The following is an 8185-nucleotide window of genomic DNA, read 5'->3' as shown; positions in this document are numbered from 1 at the left end:
TTATTACATTTTTTTTGCCTGTTACATTGTCATTTAATATTATAATATATTTTATGTTTATTACTATATTTAATTACTTGACTGAACTTTGTTGAAGGTAATATTTTGTATGTATACTAGCGGACCCGACAGACGTTGTCCTGTCTAAACGTCTTTAATTTGAATAAATTAATATGAAGTTAATATTTGATGAAAATTGTGAATCTAAACCATTCCCAGATCCCCTTGAACACACACAAAAAAATTTCATCAAAATCGGTCCAGTCGTTTGAGAGAAGTTCAGTGACATACACACTCACAGAAGAATTATATATATAAAGATATATTCATTGTAGATTTTATAGTGAGAAGTTTCAACTAGGGAAGAAATTCTCATTCCTTGTAATTCCCCTTGTAAATCCCTTGTAATGTTGTCCTTCAAATTCCCATTGAAAAAAACAAAGACATCAATCGTATCAGACTTGTTATAAATTCGTAATCTAGTTGTATAACGTATTAATTGCAGCACATAATGTGTTTTTCCGATATCATGACGGAAATTCCCTCAGCAAATGACATGTTACGTATCTAACTAATCACTGTTTTTTCTAGATTTTAAGATACATTAGTGAGAAAATTTTTTCCATTATGCAAAATCTATTACTAGATATAAACAAAACTGAACATTTCCTAACTATTAATTAAAGCAATCATTTCTAATAAGGACATAGCGCTAATGATAATTTATAGGAATGTAAATACTTTTAATAAAAATATAGTTTTTACCAATATTATTACGACAAGATAATTCAATAGGTTGACTTTCAAATTGAGTTTAAAGAGTCTTGTCTTTTCAAACCCGCGTATTAACGTAATATTAATTTTACGTTACGTTAAAACTTTTAATAATTCATATTAATGCGTTAATTGGTATTAAACTATTTTAATTCATCATCATCATCATCATCATCAGCTCACTATATGTCTACCCTAAGTTATGGGTGATTAGGCGATAATCAACTACGCTGGCCCAGTGTGAGTTGGTTGACTTCACACATATCTTTGAATTTCTTTTCAGATAAGTGCAGGTTGCATCACGATATTTTCCTTCACCGTATGATCGTCGGATAAATGTACATATGAAAATCAAAAATAGAAAACACATTGGTACATGGCGAGATTCGAACCTAGGACTTGCAGATTACAAGTCAAGTGCTTTAACCCCTGAGCCACCGACTGTCACTATTTTAATTAGCTAGTCTCTATTATTTACCGATGTCATGTTACACGTCTGAGTGATTTTTGCGGTAGTCTAAAAAAATATTTAACACAAATATAACCTTCCTCATTATTTGTACCATTACATCGCAGTTTTCTGCCACGTGTAAATTAATGTAGGCTTGTCATGGTGAATCTTACGAATACTTATATTGAAAACATGGCATTGTCCGCAACTTGGTCAGAATGGAATTAAAGAAAAATACACATATTAGCTATATTCCATAAAAAGTCCCGGCAAAATGAGTCCAGTCGTTTCGGAGATTACCCGGTACATGCGCAGACTTGCAGACTGACAGGCAGACAAATATAAAAAAATGGTATTTCGTAGACTTCCGAAATACCATCCTGACAAATAATTAACAAAGTACTTGGAAGCAGTTTTGGAACTACATATACGTTTATCTACACAATGGTTAACTGTATTTTTGGAGTAATACGGCAAGTGTTTCGGTTGAAGAAGCCGATGACTATGAATTCCAATGCGTACAGATTATAAGCGTTCATAGTTTCCTTTTAGAACTGCTAATTGTTGTTATCCAAACATAGTTGAGTTGATTGTAATAAGTTGCGCGTGTCCGTTATAATGCAACAAAACATGTTGAATGATACTTTCTATATTAAGAAATAGCAAAGACAAATAGTGTCTTCATGCTTTATTCACTATCTATGGGCCTAGCACGAATGATTGTAGCAAACGTCGCCATTGTTGTCATCGATAAAAAGCACCCTGTTGGGCATAAAGCCCATCAAAAACCTTATACTAATTTTGACATAATTGACGATGATGATAAAAGGCGTTTGTCGCAAATATTCGTGCTAGGCCCCCATTTTGTGTGTCAAAGTCAACAAAAATTTAAAAATAATTTGTTCGTTTAATTTGAATGATAGTGTGAATTTCACGCAATGTGTTGTTAGGGGCCCACTTTATACAATATCAATGTTGCCGCGTAAAATATTTTGTATTCGCCGGTGAAATATTTAGATATTAGCTTTTGGATGTGACTTCGAAATATGTGTTCCAGAGTGTAATTTTGTTCCAAATTCAAATCCGTTTAACTATTCTGGAGTCACTTCGCTATTTCAGCGATTTTAGGTGGCCGCTCGCTCGTTTGCCACCTTGTGATATACAAAAAAAGTTATATGAATATACATCCATTAAAACTATTGCATTTACCATATTACTAGCAGTCGCCAGAGATTCCGTAATAAAAAAAAATAGTAGGCTATATGTTCTCTCGGACTATGATCAAATGCCAAATATTAGCGAGATTCGGTTGTTCTGGAGATACCTTTTAACAAACATCGACCCATCAATTTGTAATTTAAAATTGAATATTGTATCCACATTATGATAACATTTCATTCAATATTATTTTTTTTAAAAATAAAATTAAAAAATCTCTATCATGTACACATTTAACAATTCCTTACCATATATAAATAAGAACTTATGGCCTTTGTAAACCGAATGTTTTTATGTCCCTTTCGAAATCTTCGCAACCATGACCATTGTATAGTATGCCGTAACACTTTCCCCTTAAAATGCAGTCGGTAAAAAGATTCAAGCAGTTTCGTGGTACATCATTTAAGCTTGTTTGTTGTAATGACATTGGATAATTTCTGTGCAGGGCTGTACAATGTAGGCCCGCTAAAGATTTATTCCGTTAGGACATCACAATTATTTTTATATTTAGTTGAGTCTTCGAATATTATATTTCATTCTAGACACATGTGAAAAAAAATATAATGGTGGCGTCAAACTCAAGATCTTATGTTTTGCAATCTGTCACTTCGAGCATTAGGCTGTTTGTGCTTTAAAATATTCAACAAATGCGTTAGGCAAAGGTCTATGACCTTTAGCATATTTTACATCAAAGACTTGCACTTATCTCTGCCCTAATGATTATTTAAAAGTTATTTTATAATTGTTATACAATATAAGGTTTAATGTTCCGGTATTTACTTGTGTTCTGTTTTAACCAACTTCGTAATCTAATTAAGTTTTCTTCCGTGAAAATGACCATTGAAACTATGCAATTAAGCTATCCTAAGCTAATCGAGTTTGGGTCCGTTTGAATCGTCTTAACGAATAGTTTGTGTTGTTTTTAGTACTTTAAATGAAGTTATTTTTATTACTAACTTTAACTAATATACATATTTTTTTTTTAGAAAAATATTTGCAGATTTTTTGGAAATTTACTAATATTTCTTTTACCATTCCAACTAAGCTCTAGGCTTGTGCTAGGATATGGTTTACGACAATAGTCGAATGGCGGGATTCGAACCCCCGACCTCGTGATCGGAAATGCGTATCCTTAACCATTACGCTATTGACGCTTTTTGATTGATATTATATATATGTTGCCAAAACAAAGACGAAAAATAGTCTTCGTGACGCAATATTCTAGAAGTCTTTTTCAAGGAATAATCCTGGTGTCCGAGAAAGATTTATATAACAAGATTTCTATGTAAAATTTGTTACAAGTTATATATTATATTGTTTCATTATTTCTTTCTTACTAATGTAAGAACATTGTGTAATTAACTCATTAAAATAATTTATACAAATACACATACGAAACTTACAAAACTGAATTTACTTAAGCCATTGCAAAATACATTAAATATTACAATATTTTATTTATATTGTGACAGGTTTATGATTAATTAGTATTAGATTTTCATAAATAATTAAAATATTGATATTTTATGGAAATTGTGAGAAAGGAAATTATAATAAAACTAGCTGTCGCCCGCGACTCCGTCCGCGCGGGATTAAAAATAGATGTTGACCGACACTCAGTATGCTCACAAAATTTCATGAGAATCGGTCAAGCCGTTTCGGAGGAGTATAGGAACGAAAATTGTGACACGAGAATTTTATATATAAGATTTGCAAAAAAAAATTTGTTATTACGAATACTTCCTCGAGCATCACGAAAAGAAATTCATAAATTCATAGTCTAAAAGTCGAAAGGAATGTAACTTTCTGTCGAGAAATGTTTTTTTCATTCGCAGAATTCCTTGAAAATTGACGTGAAAGCTTAACAATGTAAATAATTAAATATCTTTTTTAAATTCCTCCTCACGGATAAAGTTACGGGTGACTGTTATTTTTTTATAATTTCTATTTGTTATTATTTCAAGGGTTAAAATCGATATTAGGTTATTTAAAACTATAAAGTGCTTAAGAAGAAACAAACGAAGCCGTTGTCAATATGTAGAAGAATTTGAAGAAGACGTTTGCCATTTTTTTTTGAAACTGGAACAAATGATATGAGCGGAAATTTTAAATCACATATAGATTCCATTGTAACATTTACTTCAGGATGCCTTGTACGAACACTTGCGAAAAAATATTCGTAATATTATAGACTAAATTTTATATTACATTTATACCACTGTCGGGTGTAAAGTATATATCTCATACAAAATTCAACGTATCGAAGGTTTTACGAAAACGCATATCGCATATATTCGTGATAGTCCCTTTGTTTTAATCATTGCATTATGCATTATTCATATGTTTTTGTTTGCTAAATTGTTTTTATAATCTCTGGAATCCATCCATATTATTACGTAGCTTTAAAAAGAAATTACACTAGTTGTCGCTCGCGACACTGTCCGCGTGGAATTAAAAAAAAAACTTATGTAGTGACTATTTGTTCGTCCAGACTATGTTCTACACCTATGGCAAATTTCAAGATCCGTTAAGCCGTTCTGGAGATCCCTTCAAACAAACATTCATCCAAACATTCGAATTTATAATATTAGTAAGATTTATCTGTACACATAATCTTTATAATAATATCAAACTTCTCATATATTTTCGATAATTATTTATCAATTAGATGCATTTAATTGTGATAAATTATTTGGATCATGCTAAAGTTACACACTTTCAGTTAAAGCCAAATGCATTTTTATATAGTTTTTTTATAACAGTTTTCATTCCAAATTTTAACTTAAACTTGATTTAATATGTTAACCTTTAGATCCGATTATTAACCTATTGCATAATTTAGATTTTTAAATATAAAAATAAACAACCTATATTATATTTAGATGCAGAGTTGATTAATGTAATAAAATTTGATGTGTTTTTTTACCTATATTTTATCTTATGATACCAATTTTAATACAATGAAATTTATTATAGCCGTGTTATAACATAAAATGACGGCTTATCAAAAAAATTGCATATTGCAACAACGTGTCTCGTATGATTCTTGTTTGGTTGTGCAACACTTGCCATTCAAGACCGTGTCACCTTGAAATAAGAGCTATAATTATATGAACGGTTGTGCAATGAGAATTAAAACTTTGCAAACATTGTCTGCTTATGTATTTTTGTTGATAATTAGAACAATGTTATCTGTATATACAAAATATATTGATAAAACGTTTATCAAAAAAAATCAAGATTATTTTCAATTTTTTTTTGAGGGTGTTATAAAAACTAAAAAAAGCAAATGTTCAAATTGACCGCCTAATATATTTTATTTATGTTTAATAAAAAAAGTGTATATATAAAATGTAAAAATAAATATTTAAAAAATTATAATATTCAATAACATAAAAAATCTTTTCCAAAAAAATTTAAAAAAAATTAATAAACTTACTGCTTTGAAAATATCACACAAAAATTAAATCACACACAAATACAACTGAATAAACACGTCACAAAAAGTAAAAAAAAAAAATAATCACAGAAGAATTTGTTATTCCAACCGTTGACTACGACATCCCGACAGAGAATGGCGCATGATCTTGGAACTATGCGAGTCCGAGAGAACGACTCAATCTTTGACTACGACTCACCGTCTTATCGTACTAACTGATGACTTAAAGAAGCGACCCTAATTATCGAGCCATGTTTCACCTCAACCCAAAGTATTGATGACATTTTTTTAAAATATCAATGAAATTACTAGACATTTTACAGTTACGAGAGTTCATGTTGCGTATTTTTATTGCGTATGCGGATCGGAGGAGTGAAATTTATTGTTTTTTTTTTTCGGTCGCTTCTTTTGAGGGGGTTGTGCAACACGGATTCATCATTGTCACGACCATTGCCATTCTGGGAATGATTGCAAGCTTGTTAAACAACTTATTAAACACTTACGAAATTAGTATGGACATGAACGGAAAATAATTTAAAAAATCAAAAAATCTTACTAAATGCTTATCTTACGTCTTTGGCTCTGCTGTCGATTACAACAAGCAGATATGCAGTGTACCCCGCCACAGCCTATATATCAATGGTGCGACCCAGATGAGTAGAATAAGGATAGTCATGCACCGCGATTCCACCTTTACGAAGGACTGCCTTCCCCGCATACAACAGCATGGTTCCAAGGCGGACGCACTGGAGCCCATCTCGACCGGTTGTGCCCCACGGATCGGCCCTAGGTTCCTTTAAGTTTCGATATGCCATACTTACTGAGCTTCATCGTAACGACACGGCTGGATCACGAACGGGATCATTGCATTACGTTGAAAATCCAAGAAAAGGGTAGGAATAAAAAAGAATAATTAGGAACTTTATTTGATGGATTTTACTTACGCAATTATAATTTTATGTCGACGTAGAAATATGTCATAAAATTATTCATTTGCAGGTCAATGTCTTGCATTTCTCTTTCATCATCCGATGTCTCGTGAATGTTTGGCAGAATTTTGCAAACTATACGATTGGTGAATGTCGCAAGGAATAATCAATCTTGATAATATTCGATGTTTTATACGTTGTGTAAAATGTGAAAAGATCACATTATCTCTTTGGTATTTGTACGACGCGGTTTGATAAGAGTTAACTTTATTATGTTTTTATTAATGTTGCCAAATTTTCTAGCAAATAACTATCGTCGGTTTCGTCTACACCGCGGGGCTTGGAGGCCTTCAAAGGCGCTTGGGTAGGCTAAGTTATGGGTGTAACTATAATATAATAGGTTTGATAGAGGACGTTCACACAATGTCTTAGTGAAAGTGTATTGCTTTGTTTCATGTTTACTAAAGGTCGACGCATCAGGGCAGTATCTTAATTTAAAAACAGTTAATTTTGTAAAACAATGAAAATTCATAAATTGATATGTATATCCAATTTGATAACTGACTAGCTGCCGCCCGTAACTCTTCGAAATAAAAAAACGAACTTAATTAGTAGCCTATGTGTTGTTCCAGACTATGTTCTACATCTATGCCAAATTTCAGAGAGATTCATTTATCTAATTTATAGTATTAGTAAGATTTAAACGTTTGTTAATTATCTACTGCTTATCTTATTGCTATCGGAAGTCATTGGAGACCTATACAATAATCGATCATGAACAATTTTTGCTCATCTCATATAATTTATTTTTAATTTTGCAAGGATTTTTGCTTCAAAATAATCTGACCTAAAGATATAATAAATTACATAAAAAGTTCGGAATAACAATAAAAAACTAATCTAGATTGGAAGGCGAAAGTACTGACAAATTACTTCTGTAATATACAAAGTATATAAGATAATCTTCGTCAAAATTGTCGCTTTTAAAAGTAAGAAATAAGAAGTAAGCAGCAAAATTTAGTAGTTAGTTTAGTTTACTTTGTAACTTCATAATTAATAACTTTTTTCACACATTTTTTTCAGCTTAGTAGTAGATTTGGTAATTTACATTCATAATATTTTGATAAAGTTTTAAAATCGATAGTTGTAACTATTTAAAACATTCTTGTTGTAACCTTTAAAATTGTAACAAACACAAGTATTGACATTTAATTGTTTATTAAAAACGTTATTTCCATATTGTGTTTTTGTACCGTATTGATGTTAAATTTAGGACCATTCTTTTTTTCTGCCTTTCAGCTTATATTTTTAAATATTTTTTAATTATAAAAAGATAAAGGGTTATTTAAATAGGCCTTAAGTTACGGTCAGATA

The 8185-nt window shown here is 31.1% G+C and overlaps 1 protein-coding gene across 1 annotated transcript in view; it reads right to left on the bottom strand.

Annotated features, from left to right (window-relative positions):
- LOC106124268 (fatty acyl-CoA reductase 1) overlaps nt 1-6068 on the bottom strand; it is an 18995-nt gene extending 12927 nt beyond the window's left edge. The window contains exon 1 of the mRNA XM_013320748.1: nt 5883-6068. The gene's annotated coding sequence lies outside the window, so the exon portion shown is untranslated. The remainder of the gene's footprint in view (nt 1-5882) is intronic.
- Nucleotides 6069-8185: the final 2117 nt, after the last annotated feature.

This window comes from Papilio xuthus, unplaced genomic scaffold (assembly GCF_000836235.2).
Source record: "Papilio xuthus unplaced genomic scaffold, Pxut_1.1 DF825946.1, whole genome shotgun sequence".
Lineage (NCBI taxonomy): Eukaryota > Metazoa > Arthropoda > Insecta > Lepidoptera > Papilionidae > Papilio > Papilio xuthus.
This window is presented reverse-complemented; position numbering and strand designations above follow the sequence as displayed.